Source organism: Grammomys surdaster, unplaced genomic scaffold (genome assembly GCF_004785775.1).
Source record: "Grammomys surdaster isolate TR1022 unplaced genomic scaffold, NIH_TR_1.0 61, whole genome shotgun sequence".
NCBI classification, from domain to species: Eukaryota; Metazoa; Chordata; class Mammalia; order Rodentia; family Muridae; genus Grammomys; species Grammomys surdaster.
Window position 1 is genome coordinate 419,141 of NW_021604563.1, and position 15,916 is coordinate 435,056.

The following is a 15,916-nucleotide window of genomic DNA, read 5'->3' on the forward strand; positions in this document are numbered from 1 at the left end:
AGGAGTAATATTTTAGATAGAACATACTTCACAGGTCATATACAACTATTATTGAAGACCTCCGCAGAGGGGAGACCCTCTCTCAAGTCTCAGAAAGTCGCGACCACCCAGTAATCTACTCGAGACACCATATACCGGAGCAATTGCGAGGTTATTTATTAGGGCATGACAACTAGCTGCCGGTCAATTCGCATGCCCACGCAGGAGCTGAATTGACCCCGACTGCCAGTTTGAGGGGTGTTTTTAAAGGGAAAAACCACAAACCAAGGAAATGAGGAGGGGGTGAGGGGGTTGCTAGGGTGGTATAACATAAAAATAGTGGAACATTCCAAAGGAACCCAACCTACATGAGTCAGGATCAGATGAAAACTCTCTGTACACTTATCTTTCTCAAGAATGTAGTCCTGCCCTGTCACTTCCGCCTTGCCCTGTCACTATGGTTCTCAGCTTGGTTCCACCTGACTAAATTGCATTCTTTCCTTTCTCTTTGCGGGTCGGCCAGTTCCAGTAGTGGTGACTGGTCTTTCCACATTCCTAAAGAAAGCCTAAAGAATATTTTATATCTAAAAAGGATTCTATATACCCAGTATCCATAACTTTTCCCTCTATATTATCTAGGCCACACTCAATTCAGCCTTGTAACATTTCACCTCTCCTGGGCCAATTAGTTTAAAAGGGGGAGGGGAGTGTTTGATCACATTGCCTGGAATCCTACTCTGCTCTTTTTGACTCAGGGTTGTTCTCATAAAATTAGGATTCATACATGTACTGCCTAAAACGCTAAGGGGTGGAGGGGTGGGTTCCCTGATGAATGTGCACTAGAAGAAAAGAGGAGTGGATGAGGTCTGTAGCCCCAGACAGGTTCCTGGACATGACAGTGGGGAACTTTGCTGACATTTTTCTGACTTTTAAGGTCAAGTCACCCACCACCTACCAGTATCCATCAGAATTAACTGTTGGTACCAGCTTGAGCTTAGCTAGTAACTGCTAAGCAGTTTTTGTGTTTTTAGGTTTTGCTTTTCTAGAGATAAGGTCTCAAAATAGCCCAGACTGCTCTTCAACTTCTGGTCTTCCTGCCTCTGCTTCCCAAGTGCTGGGGTTATAGGCATGTGCTACCATGCCTGACTGTACTTTTAGTCTTTTGAATATAATTATAAATAAAACAAAAAAGCAACAATGTTAATTTTTATTGTCCTCTATCTTACCTCATAGGTACAAGGATCTTTTGTACCAAACAACCTCTTTGTTAATCTGTTGGGTCCATCTTTATGGACATTCCATTACAAGGGTGTGGGGGCTAGAAACTTCCTGGGGAGGTCTGGAAACTGTTACTGAGGAAGTAGCTGAGAAAGTCTGGAAACTGCTGTTGACCCATTGTCTTTGCCTCAGGCCAGGTGGCAGGGCAGCTTCTGAGGCCTGGACTTGCCTGGACTTGCCTGGTTTTTAGAAACAGAGATTTAGGCCTAGTCTCCTTAAGTGCCAATTTGAAGCCTGTCATGGAATCAGCATAGCCTTCTCAGGGAGTGCTTCAAATAGTTCACCCTCAAGAGTGTTTCTGTATATCTCCTATGCAAATCATTTGCCGAGTTAAATTTTTTTTCTCTGTTCCAGGAATGCTAGGAGATCCCACTCAATAGTGAATGTTCAAGGCTGGCACAATGACTTAGATGGTAAAGGTGCTTTCTGCCAATCCTGATGACCTGAGTTTAAGACCTGGGATCATATGGTCGAGGGAAATGACTTGACCCAATTGCCTTTTGATTTCCAAATGTGTACACAGACACACACACACACACACATACTAAAATAAATAAATGTAATATTTTTTAAAAGAATGAATCCCAAATCAAAACAATAGAATGGGTGTCTAATCCTATCAAATAATTTTGTGGAACATGTTGGATGTTCATATTTTTATTTATTTTTTTGGCAAATATTCTTAAATATTTATTTAATTATTTTATGTATATGAATACACCATAGCTGTCTTCAGACACACCAGAAGAAGGCATTGGATCCCATTATAGATGGTTGTGAACCACCACATGGTTACTGGGAATTGAACTCAGGACCTCTGGAAGAGCAGCTAGTCCTCTTAACCGCTGAGCCAACTCTCCAGCCCCATATTTTTAAATATGCATTACACTTTTACCACAGTTGAATTACCAATATAAACCTCATATGGTATTGATAATTTTTAATACCCTATTACACTTTAATTTTCTAATATTTGATTTTATAGTTTGGCAGATATTCACTTATATTTTCACTTATACTTTTCTTTCTTTTCTTTCTGTCATACTAAACTTTTCCAATGTGGGTATTGTCTACAATAAATTAACTGGGATTTTATTCTCTTGTCTAGAAATGGTTTATATACCAAGAATATTTTTTGACTCCTTGCAAGTTGGAGAAGCTTTCCTAAAGAGAAAGCAGGTGTCATCCACAGCTCCCAGGCTGAGCTCAAGTGTCCCACAACTTTTGGAGTTCAGGGAGACTGTCGTTGAGATGCACTAGCAACACTTCTTCCATTCCACCTGCAGATTCCTGCTGTTGTGAGCTGCCCACTGATGATGATGTGTATAAGGACACAAGGCTGGAAAGCAGCAGCAGCACCATCGGGTAAACCGCCATGGAGCTGTGTATGCGTGCGTGCGTGCGTGCGTGTGTGCGTGTGTGTGTTGGTGGGGGTCAGGGAGGTCTGAGTGCTCACTTCCTTTCACACCTTGAATCTCCATTTTTGGAAGAATATTCTTTATTATTTATCTGTTCATTTTCTTAATTCTTTTTTTAAGATTTATTTTGTTCTCTAAACAATACAACACAACTATGTATGCAGCATTTACAGTGCTGTTAGGTATTATAATCTAAAGCTTAGACAGGATCATTCATTCCTTTAGGAATATGCCAAGGAGGGTATAGCTGGGTCATATTGTGAATTAAATTTTAGTTTTTTGAGAATTCTCCACACTGATTTCCAGAGTATCTGGACCACTTTACAATTCCACCAACTGCGAATGAAGCTTTTATTTTCTCCAGAACCTGACCAGCATCTTTTGTTTGTTTTGTTAATCAGCTATTCTGACTGAGGTAAGATGAATTCTCAAAGTTGTGTTAATGTTCATTTCCCTGACTGCTAGGAACAATAAAAATCTTGAGGCATTTCTTAGTTGTTTTTATTCCATCTATCTCTTCTCTGGCATATGTTTTGACATCTTGTCAAATATTAGGTGACTATAGTTACATATACTCATGTTTGGGTCTTCTACTTTGTTTCATGGTTTGCATGTCTGTTCTGGTGCCATATCCAAAAGCAGTTTTTAAAATGTCACCCAGGGCTGGGCATTGTGAGTCACCATCCTCTGCACCTGTGCTGTTATGCCCAATCCTCCATCTCCATGCATTTCCCTGAGGAGACTGCTCAAGGAGAAATCCAAGCTTGGGTGGTAGGCTGCCGAATGTATCTCCTTGTTCCTGTTTTGATCCCTGTTCTTGTTTGTGTTCCTGTTTTGTGGGGAGTATAAAAGGGAGCTATGCAGTTGAAAATATAGCATTTGGTACTTTACCACATGGATGACTCCTTGTCTTTCTTTCTCTTGCCCTCAGCCCTCCACCTATCCAAGGAACTCAGTCAGTTATGCTGGCGTAGCTGACAGGGCATGATGCTGCATGCTTTTAATCCTAGCACTTCAGAGGTGGAGGGTGATGGGTTTCTGAGTTCGAGGCCACCCTGATCTATACAGTGACTTCCAGAACAGCCATGGCTATGTAGAAAGACACTGTCTCAAAGAAAAATAACACCCAAAGTCATAGTTTGGCTTGGGAGAGAATTTTTATGCATTTTCTAAAACCACTGAACTGAGGGAAACTGTAACTGAACAATGCGAAAGCAGTATATTCTCAGAGGAAATTAGTTTCATTAAAGGAGATTCATCACGCAGTTCTGTGTTTTCCCAGCTGGAGTCCTATTTCAGGTAAGCCAAATCCCTGAGGTAGTAAGGTGGAAACTTCCTTCTCATTTAAAAGAGTATTGATTAATAAGAATACTAGAATGATCTGATTCAAAAGTTACCAGTTTGTGATATCCCTCAATGAAATGATTGATTCAGGCAAGGACATCTGATGTTTAAAAGCATCAGGTGCTCCTCAAGAGGAAGGCCCATAACTTCATAAAAGAGGAATTATTCTACCGTGTTAGGGTCCTCTATAGAAATGCAGTGTGGTCAGGTGGTGGTGGTGCATGCCTTTAATCCCAGCACTTGGGAGGCAGAGGGAGGCGGATTTCTGAGTTCGAGGCCAGCCTGGTCTACAGAGTGAGTTCCAGGACAGCCAGGGCTACACAGAGAAACCCTGTCTCAAAAAAAAAAAAAAAAGAAAGAAAGAAAGAAAGAAATGCAGTGTGTGAGTGTGTGTGTGTGTGTTATTAGAATGGCTTACAGGCTGTGATCCAGCTAATCCAACAATGGATGTCTACTAATAGAAGAATCAAGAATCTAGTAGTTATCCTGTCCACAAGGCTGGGTGTCTCAGCTGGTCTTTAGTATATACAGGAATCCTGAAGAAGTGGGTTCTGAATTCCAGAGAAGGAATTCACTTGCTAGCAAAGAAAAAGCAAGGAAAGAGGGAAAGAGGGAGGGAGGGAGGGAAGGAGGGAGGGAGGGAAGGAGGAAGAGAGGGAGGGAGGGGGGGAGGGACGGAGGGAGGGAGGGAAGGCAGGGGAGGGGAGAGAAGAGGGCTTCCTTCTTCCATGTATTTTATATAGGCTTCCAGCTGAAAGTGTGGTCCTGATTAAAGGTGGATCTTCCTACCTCAAAGATCTAAATTAGAAGTGGGTTATCCCACTTCAAATGATTTTATTAAGAAAAAAAATCTGTCACAGGTGTGCCAAGTCATTTGGGTTTTAGTTAATTCCAGATGTCCTCAAGTTGACAATCAAGAAAAGCCGTCATAACCAACAACAACTTAACACATTGTGATTTAGCAGGGTTTTTCTAGTTTCTTTAAAATTTAGATTTATTTATTTTATTAGTGTTTTGCCTGAAAGCATGTACATGAACCACATGCATGGAGGTCAGAAGAGAGTGTTGAATCCTCTGCAACTGGAATCACAGAGAGTTGTAAACCATGTAGATCCTGGAACAGAACCCAGGTCTTCTACAAGAACAACAAGTACTCTTAACTGCTGGACCATCTCTCTTTCCAGCTTCTTGAGACAGATGGCTTATTCCCAGCTACTCTTGTTTCCAAATTGGGTTTATTGAGGAATAGTTTTCACAAGCCTTAAAGTTCATGTTTTCTCTTTTTAAAAACTTTTTACTGATTCTTTGTGAGTTGCACATCATGCACCCCAGTCCTGCTCATGTCCCCATCCCCTAACATCCACCCTTTGCTCTTGCAATCCATCCCCCCCAAATAACACACACACATACACACACACACACACACACACACACACCTAGTGACTCATTGTAATGACTAGTTCGAGGTCTGTTTTGAGGTCTCTGGCTTCTGAGACACCATCTATATTGCATCCTCACTGGGACTCTTCCCCATTATCCTGTTGTTGTCCTGTGTCACAGAGATTCTGCAGCTTCGAAACTGCAGGACTAACCCTTTGATGCATACCAAATGTTTGTAGATTATATAGATTTTGGGGGGCGGTCCAACTCAGAGCCCTGGATCTGGGTCTGGGTGGTAGTTGAGCCAGTCAGCCCACTGGTGAGCTCTCCCTTATCTGAACCATCAGGGTAAGCTCTCTATCTCACTGTTCGGGCTAGGCCACCCACTGCTGCCATCATCAGAAAGCAGGGTCAGCTCTCCCACTCTGATGCCCTCAGAACCAGCTTACCTGTACACATGCCTCCAGAGCCAGCTTCACTGCGCTGCCCAGTCAAGGCAAGTGCTGCAGCCTTTGATGGGCTGGGACAGCGCTCCGGCTCTCACACCCTGGGGGCTGGCTCACCTGTGACTTTGCCAACAGGGCCAACTCTTCCAACCACTGCAGGTGGTGAGGTGGGGGAAGACTCACACCACCTCACAGCAGACAGGTGGTGGGACAAGATCTCCTGCATTCTTGTCCTCAAGGCTGCCTTACCTGTGCCCCTTCTGCCAGAGTCAGCTCTACTGCAGGGAGACACTGTCTAGTACTGCAGCCAGTGAGGGGCAGGGCTGGCTCATCTGTTCTCATGACCCTAGGGGTCAGCTCTCCCAACTGCCTCCAGGGGTAAGAGGCAAGGGGCCAGAAGGCATCTACCTCCCCCTGCCCAAGCCACTTCACGGCAGAGGAGGGATGGGGTCAGCTCTCCCACGCTCACATCCTTGGAGCAGCCTCACCTGCATCTGTTCTAGCAGGGTCAGCCCTGCTATACTGTGCAGACAAAGTGCAGGGCCAGGTCTCTCTCACTTATGACCCTTATAGGCAGCTTTCCCCACTGCCAGACTCAGCAGCTCTTCAACATTCACGTCCTCAGGGCCAGTACACACACATACACACACACACACACACACACACACACACACACACACACCACCTCCACCACCACCACCACAAGAGCCAGTTCCGCTGAGCTGCCTGGGTGAGGCTCAGGGCCTCCTGCTCCCTAGTGTTGCTGCTGTTGAGAAGTGGGGCCAGCTCTCCAGAGCTGCAGGCAGCGAGGGGTGGGACCAGTTCTGCACAGCCACTAGCCATCTACATGATCCCCAGCTGCTGCCCTACCCAGGGACATCCTCATGTTCTATAGTAGTAACACAAGCCACAGGAATCAACATGGACCCCTGCTGTTGCACAGCCACAGCCATGGTCCTCAGCAGCAGCTCAGGCTGGGACCGCACTATGGCCCCAATTGGCAGGACTGGCCACTGAGAACAGGCTGCTCCACTCCACCCTGGAGTCTCCAGTTCCATCTCCCTTCATAATACTCAGGCTGCTCCACTTCTCCCTGTCTCCCATCTGTCCACTACATGCTCACACATTGTGGTGGCTCCTGCTGCAGGTAGGGCATGTGGCTGGCCAGCCCCAAGGTGAGCATCTGTGGTCTGCCCATGTTCAGGCCCCAGGGTGAGTGTCTATGGTCTGCCTGTGCTCAGGCCTCAGGGTGAGTGTCTATAGTCTGCCGGCGTTGTGTTCTGGAGGGTAGGCCTGTGTGTGGCATGGTGGTCTGCAGCTCTCTGTCTTTCTCCTTCTTCATGGTAATGCATGGTGATAGGCCGAGACTCTGTGTGTCTCAGGCCCACCTGGACAATGGGGAAAAAGGCAGGCCTGTGGGTATCTTTCCCCACCTGCACCATGTGGCATGGTGGAATGTAGGTCTCTGTCTTCCTCCCCCTGCCCTGGTTTGGCCACCAAGTCAGGCATCAAGCTAGGATGAACAAAGGACTGCTTTGCCCTGACTGACATAAGAATAACACCAACAACAAACAAGATGTCTCTTTGCCCATTGGGAGGGGGAGGGGAAATCCGTTTGTTTGTTTGTTTATTTATTTATTTTAGTGGTAACGTTCTATGAGCTTTTGTTTTGTATATATGATTTGTAGTTTGGGATCTTTGGTTTTTGTTTTTTAGAACCAGTTTCACCATATAGCCCAGGGACTCAGCTTGTGATATTCCAACACAGCCTCTTTAGTGCTGGGATTACAGGCATTCTCTCCACATCGAAGTTCTACGAATATTGACAACTGGATACGATCGTATATGTACTACCACAATCATGATATACAATAATTTAATCACCCCCACAACATTCTCTTGTTCCCCATGTATTCTATCCTCTCTCCTCAACCTGGAAACTACTGCTACAAATTTTCCCTCTTTCAAAATGTATAAATATGCCGGTCATTTATAACCACCCACGTTTCACTCAACATAATGCTTTTGAGTTTCATTCACATTATGGATTGGTTGAATGTATTAGTACTTCCTTATTGCATTTGTATGGATAGTAAAATTTGCCCATTCATTCACCAGTTGATGGACATTTGGATATTTTCCAGGTTTACCCCATTACAAACAAAGCTGTTATGCAGATTTGCATATAAGTCTTTGTGTTCATCCATGGTTTTGTTTCTACTGTATAAATACCTAAGATTTGGCTTGTTAGGCATTTAAAAAGACATATTTGATCCTATTTTAAAGGCTATTTTTACTGTGTCTGTACCACCTTACATTTCTATCAGAATTGTATGAGAGTTTTGCTTTATCCAGTCTTATTCTTTTTTTTTTTTTTTTTTTGAGACTGGATCTCAAGTAGCCCAGGTTGTTATCCTCCTCCTTGTGTATATGAGGATAATAATTTCTGATCCTCCTGCCTCCAACTCACTGTCCTGGGTTTACAGATATATAGCAGCACACCCAGTTTACACAGTGCTGAGGACTGAAGCAGGGCTTTGGACGTGCTAGGCAACTGCTATAGCAGCTCAACTCCTGCCCAGCCCCAGTTCACTTCTATATTGTGAACATAGGTCCTTCACCAGCTTTGCAAATGCCTTACCCGAGGTTATGGTTTTGCTTTTCATTTTCTTAACAGTCTCTTGAGAAGAAGATTTTAATTTTGATAAATCCAGTTTATTGGTTCTTCATGGTTTGGGCCATTTATGTCCTAACAAAAGATCAAAAAGATTTTTTATCACTTCTAGATATTTTGTCATTTAAGCTCGTACATGTAAATTGGTGATACATTTCAGTTATTTTTCATAGACGCTGTGAATCAAGGTTCATTCGTCTCCATATCCAATTGTTTGTTCCACCACCATTTGTTGAAAAGATGTTTTTTTTCCTTCCTCTGCTGAGTTATCTCAATGCTTTTATTTAAAATCAGTTGGCCAAATGTGTGTGGATCTAATTTTGTCCTCTGTATTCTGCTCATTGATCTGTGTGCCCATCTAGTCCAAACCACATTCTTGCTATCTGTGCTTTACAGTAAGTATCAGATACTGGGAATTCTTCAATTTTGTTCTTTCCCTAAATGCTTTCGGTATTCAAGGGTATTTTAGAATCTGCTTCTCAATTTTTACCCCACCAAAAAAAAAAAAAAAAAAAAAGCCTGCTTGGATTTCATATCCCACAAATTTTCTTATATCATGATTTCCTTTATCACTTGGCTCAAAATGTTTTAAAATATCTGTTTTATTTCTCCTTTGAACAACAAGTTATTTAAAAATATATTTCTTGGGGCTCAGAGGTTAAGAGCACATACTGCTCTTCCAGAAAACCCAGGTTTGGTTCTTAGCACCCACAGGCTTATAACTGCCGTTTCTTTTGTAATGGCCCGTTCTGCTGCTCCAGTCTGCAGGTCAGGGTCTAGCAAGAGAGAGAGTGGGGAAGGAGGAGGGGCGAAAAAGGAGCGAGAGACGCAAAAGACAGATACAAGACAGAGTCTGGTCGAGTATCTTCAAGTCTCTTCTTTATTCTCCTATATTCTCCTCTGTTCTCCTATATTCTCTTCTATTCTCCTATATTCTCCTCTATAGAAGGAAATCCTGGGTGTGTATACCCTTTACCACGTGACTTGCCCTCATGGACAAGCTCAACTGAAGGCACTACATCACGTGCCTTGTAACCATGGATACCAGGAGCACCTTGCAGCTGGGGGCACTAAACAGTGTAACAAGATGTTTATCAGAGTGTGCTCAGCTATTGCAGGCTGTTGAAAACAAGTCTCTTGTCAGGGTATATGGCTCGAGATGGCTGCAAAGATGAAAGCTGCTTTCGGCTAAGATCGGCTCTCAACACAGGCTGACCGACAACTGTAACTCTAGTCCCAGGGGTCCACTGCACTCTTATGCCCTCTCCGGTTATCCAGCATGCATACAAACCTACACAGAGGCAAAACACTCATACCTTAAAAAATAAGATGAAATAGAAATATAGTTCTTAATTTCAAAGCATACAGTGAATTCTTCTAGTCTTTTGCTTCATTTCTAACTTTATTTCATAATGGTCTGTGCTGTTTCAATCTTTGCAGTTTGTTGAGACTTGCTTTACATCCTCTGTGTAGTCAATTTTGTAGATTCTTTTTTTCATTTCTAATGAGAAAGTAAACTATCTACTTGTAGAGTGGAGACTTGTGTATTCATTAGTTATATTAACATGATGAATTATGCTGGTCAAGAATTTTATATTCTCACTAATTTTGTCTTATTATTTTACCAACGATGAGAATTTTTTATTCCCCATTATATTTAGGCAATAAATCACTATACAGCAATAATAGTGAATCATTTACATTCTCATGCAACCAGATGGATGATTAATGAACTGATAAGGGAGAGTGGGGAAAAGGCAGACACAAAGGAGTAGTCTCTGGATGATTCTATTTAGATAAAATTAAAAAAAACAGACAAAACTCATCTAGGTTTTTGTAAGTTCCAACAATGACTGCACCTGGCTGGGGAAGAGGTTATCAATGTGGGGTATAGGAAACTAGGAATATTTTCTTTCCTAACTTGGTTTCTAGCCAGACAAATGTGTTTGCTTTGGAAACAGTTATCAAGGTATATATTTATGACTTGTGAACTTTTGTTAGCATTTTAAAAGTCAATCCAGACATGGTAGTCCATGCCTGTAATGCTAGCATTTGGAGGCTGAGCCTGGAGGTGCCCACTGAAGCCAGAGTGAGATGGAACCCTAAAAATAATTGCCCTATATTGACCTGTTTTAACTCATTCACCACTGTATGGGTGTCAGCAAATCTCAGAAAGGTGTAGGCTGCTCTAATTGGTGGGTTCTGAGTGTTTATTCCTATATCTTTCTGTTATCGTGTATTTTCCAACCATCCTATAAAGTGTATCATTTAAATCTCAAGGAAAGAATAAAATAATACTGCACATACTAAGAGAGCTGCTCATCCTTTCCTCATTGTCATAAAGCAAACTGATTCCAGCCATGGTCACTATCAAGTACTCAACTGGTCTTTTCATTCTATAAGCCCAGTGTCTTTCCCAGAGACATAAATTGATCCATAGCCTTCCTGAGACTCCATTTCTACATCTTTTAAAGAGATGGTGATAATACTCATTTAATGCATCAGGTGCATACTGTCATCACATATGTACAAAGTGTTAAAATCTGTCCATTTCATTTGAGCCTGCTGAAGAGGCACACACAGAACACAGAAGACACTTAAGGAATCAGGACAGCATGCAGTTTTCCAAAAGCACAGAGCACATGGGAGATGAGGCTGTAAACATAACCTGGATCCATGTGTTGAAGAGCCTTGAATGCTCCTTGGGAAAAGTCTGGAGTCCCTTATTAGGAAGTAGAGTTCCTCTGTGTTTATGTAATTGTAGCAGTGCTTGCTTCAAAGATACTGCTCTGGGGAATTATGGGTTAGAATGCCTTACAGAGGAATGGTACTTGGGAGATGATGGTTGGAATTACATTCTTTGCAGGTAAATCTGCTCTCCAGTGAGACTCAAACAACAAAGAAGAGAATAGGGAGGGATAGCAGGAGAACATGAGGAAGGAGGAGAAGAAGAGGGAGGAGAGGGAGACAGAGTTCCATCAAGCTTCTGATATGAAGAGGTCTCTGCAAATAGGATTATTGAGCTGTTCAGATCGCAGACAAAAAGTGAAGGCTTTCTCTTGGAATAAATTCCTTAAGCCACTAGCAGCATGGCCAGTTAGCAATTGAAAAATATTGTCTACTGGACCTAGGGGGCTAGAGTGTTCTATAATAAAATTTGAGAGGGGTGACCACAAACTGTTTACTGTGAATCCATCTTGACTGTATACAGAGAGGAACTGAGAAGCCAGCAGTGACCAAGGATAGTAGGCTAGTCCATAAAGAGGTTTCTGCTGCTTCTTGGTTGGTTAGTTCTAAAACCAGAACATGGTGTGGCCTCAATCAGTAATTCTCAACACCCAAGAAAGGAATGTAGATCAGCTAATTTTCTTTACTTTAATGATCCAGCTTAAAATTGGCAGTTAAGATGATCTTTTTGATTGTTGTAGTGTCCAATCTCAATCTTCTAACATAATTTAGATAGGACATTACATAAGGCTTATCAAGAGGCAAACCAAGACTGAGAAGGCTATGGCACACAGGCAGCTCAAAGTATATTTTCCTCCCTGAGAGCCTTCTCTACAGTATGGACAGATCATCCAAACTTGTCTGAGAATAGCAGACAGGAGGAAGTACAAGCATTCTGGAGGCAGAGGCAGATAGGAGTTCCAGGCAAGGCTAGAGCATATAATGAGGATCTGTCTCAAAAATATCAGCCACGTGGTGGTGCACACCTTTCATCCCAGCACTCATGAGGCAGAGGCAGGCTGAACTCTCTGAATTTGAGGCCAGCCTGGTCTACATAGAACATTCCAGGACAGCTATATAATAAGACCCTGATTCAACAAACAAACAAAAGTACTCCTTGTGGTTAGCAATGTGGCTCTGTGGTCCTGATCTAACACAGGGAAGGATTCCCAGCATCTCAAACAAACAAACACACTTTATATCATCTTCTGTTTTGCTTTTCAGTTCTGGGGATTCATCCATGCATGCTAGGCAAGTAGACTGTTGCTGAGTTGTATCCCCAGACTGCAACATCATTTGCTGTTGTTCCTTTTTATTGGAGTTCAGAAACCACCACACAAACTATATGAACACTGATCGCAATTAAGCAAGAATAGTTTATTGAATGAACACCCCAAGACTGAACTTCAGGACCACAAAAAAAAAGGACTCAAGCGCATAACCGTGGTACCAGTTTGTTCTCAAGGTAGGCTCATAAAGGAAAAAAAAAATAGCACAATGAGCTCATATGCAGGTACAGGAAGTACTGCCTGGGGGTCAGCCATGACTCAAGCCATTTTAGACTAACAGTTCATAGTGACCTTTAACTTGATGAGTCCTAAGTAAAGCTTTGTGCAATTTCTTATGATTAACAAACCTCATACAGAACATAACAGGGTATGTGGGCAGTATGACTCTGCTCTGAGTCAAGCTATTTTTCTGTGTCAATTGACTGAAAGACATGTTATAGCAGCAATATGAAAATAGCTGGGAGTCATGGTACAAAATGGCTACAGCTGTGCTTCGGGGAGGGGTGGCAGACCTCAACACCTCTTGCTCAACTTTTAAAAGTGATAAAGTAATGAGTTTCTTTATGATGCTTCCATGATACTTTAGTGTTTGCTGATCTTTGTCCCCCCACACTCAACCCTGTCCCTTTGCTTTCCTCCTACAGCTCCTGTTCTCAGGGACCCCACTTCTGTTTTTGGTGTTCTTGTTATAGATATTCTTTTGCCTTCTCTCCTTTTCAATCTTCCCTTAGTCTCCCTTTTCTCTTTTCATAGTGTCCTTTGTGCTTTCACGACTAACAGGCGCGTATACACACACACACACCACATAAAAATTAAGATATAACCTCTATATATTTTAAAGAAAATGTGTTTTTTGTCCTAAGACTTTGTTTGTTTCTTTGTTTGTTTGTTTTGAAACAGCATCTTTCTATGTAGGCCTGGCTGTCCTAGAACTTGCTATGTATATCAGACTGGACTTGAACTCACAAAGAAAGACACCCCCCACCTCTGCCTTGCAGCACTATGCCAAACCTGGATATAATCATTTCCAGCCTCATTCATTTTTCTCAAAAAAAATTTATTATTATTTTTAGCTGCATAAGATTGTGTTGTACATTGGCTTGTATATGATATTTTCACAATCAACGTTTGTTTGTTTGTTTTCAAATCATGTAGGGAGGGGGAGTCTGTTGCATGTGTGCCAGTAGGCGTTTGTGGAGGTCAAAGGATTCAGATTCTGGACCTGGATTTTCAAGTGGTTGTGGGCCAGCTACCCCACGTAAATACATGGAATTGAACTCTGATCTTCTGGGAGAGCAGTATGTGCTCTTACATGCTAAGCCATCTCTCCAGGCACCCTTTTTTGTTTTATGAAGCTGTTTGTATTCATAATATTATATGAAACAGTGAGTGCAATATGCCTTTTTTTTGAGGCAAAGTTTAAGTGTGTAGCTCTGGCTGTCTTGGAACTCACAGTGCAGAACCAGGCTGGCCCTGAACTCACATAAAGCTGTCTGAATCAGCTTGGGAAATACAGGGTGAATCCTGGTCCTGTTGTGGAAACAACTAGGGAACTATATGAAAAACAGTTATTGAAACTGAAGGAACAAGGAACAAGGAACCGAATCAAGATCTCCTCGACACCTTTATTCCTCAGCAGAAAATATGAGACAGAATGGTAGTAATGGCTTTGACAGATACGGTAACAATGACAAAGACTCCAAAATAGAGCCCAAGCTTAAGAAAGGAAGGCCACTAAAAGGCAGGGCAAAGACTCCAATAACATTCAAGCCAAGAGGAATTGAGCATAACCAGAACTCTTCTCAAGCTGGAATATTTGAAACTGAAAGGCAAGTGGACGTTCAAAAGGCAGGTCTCAAAACAAACAAACAAACAAACAAACAGAAAAGGTGGGCCTGTGTAGATGTTACCTTGTGAGTCTACAAGAGGGTGGAGAAGAACTGCAAGGAAAGGAGCTGGAGACTCATGACGTTTCTTTACAGATGGTGCAATAATTCCAGACAGTACTCCATCACTGAAACTGTAATGGCTTCCAGCAACAGATCCCTAGTTGTTGGTATATTAACTGGAAATTTCAAGCTTGCGGTTCCTAGTCTGCCAGTCACTGAAGTCTCATACACAACCAGAAGAAAAGCAAAGAACCCACTGAGGAGAGCTGAATTGGAAGAGAGAGAGAGAGAGCTGAATTGGGAGAAAGGAGGAAAGAACAGAAAGGGACATTCTTAAGGAAATGGTCCCCTATGAAACAACCATGGCAACAGAATCAATGGTAGTTGCTGCAGACCAACAAGTCAGGGTACAGGCCAGCCACTCAAACTCAGATGACTTCAAAATGGGGGTATCATCTAAATATGCCTCTAAGTATATTCCCCTGGCAGATGTTCCAAGAGAGAGAAAGGATGCCCCATTCTCATATGGATAAAAGTGATGCTGTTTGTTATTGAAGGTTTTTTTCATTTTCAACCTTTCAAGCCATGGAAACCAAGGAAATCCCTTCTCTAATTTTCTTCAAGATGTTAAAATATCAACTGAACTTGGATATTTTTGGCACATTCAACTTAATATCCTGTAATAACTTGTAGAAAACGCTTGTGTCCACTTGTTGACTGAAAAAATTAAAACTATAATTCCACCTCAATAAAGTTAGCATTGCATCAAACAGCAAACAGGATGCATACATGGACTTTGTTTCAATATTCTGGACTTTAGAGATCACATTGTGTCATATGAATAATCTTTTCTAGCTCTGAAACATTTCTGTAGGCTGTGTTTTTTAATGTGGACAGGCTTATTTCACTTCGGGGGTGGGGGGGAAATACATTGTTTTGTGTATTTGGAAAACAAGGCAAATGTGGCGATGTAATGTGAAATTGCACGTTAAGTACTTGGAATTCTTACCCAAAAGATCTATGACTTATTCTCTACTGGGTAAAGAGGTTACAGATGTGGATGAGGTTCAGTGGGTCACGTGTTTGTGTTTCCTGTAGTGCAGCTGTTTGCTGTTCATGGAAGGAACAGCAGTAAGCTTTTCTGTGATTTCTATTAATGACAGCTTTGCTGTTATAGCCCTGTCATGCTGCTTCCTGAAATCATGTTCATATCATGAAAGTCTCATTAAGACCCATTTAAGTACACTTGGTTTTTAGCAGGGATCTTTTAGGGCAGCATTTATATATATTTGTTTTTGAGAACTATAGCTAGCTGGCTGTATTTGAAAATGCTGTTAACTAGCTATAAGTTATTGTCATTGGAATCTTGTTCTTTCTATTTTCAGCAAAGCATTGATCCTGTCAATACAGCTTCTTATCGAAATACTTTTAAGATAAGTAAATGTAGGGTGTGCTTGTCTAGAAGTTAGAAACTAAACACTGGTCTTCCTTT

General features: G+C 42.1%; 1 pseudogene; it reads left to right on the forward strand.

The window, feature by feature from the left end:
- The first annotated feature begins 871 nt into the window (after nucleotides 1-871).
- On the forward strand, nucleotides 872-15,037 carry LOC114624612 (annotated as a pseudogene).
- Nucleotides 15,038-15,916: the final 879 nt, after the last annotated feature.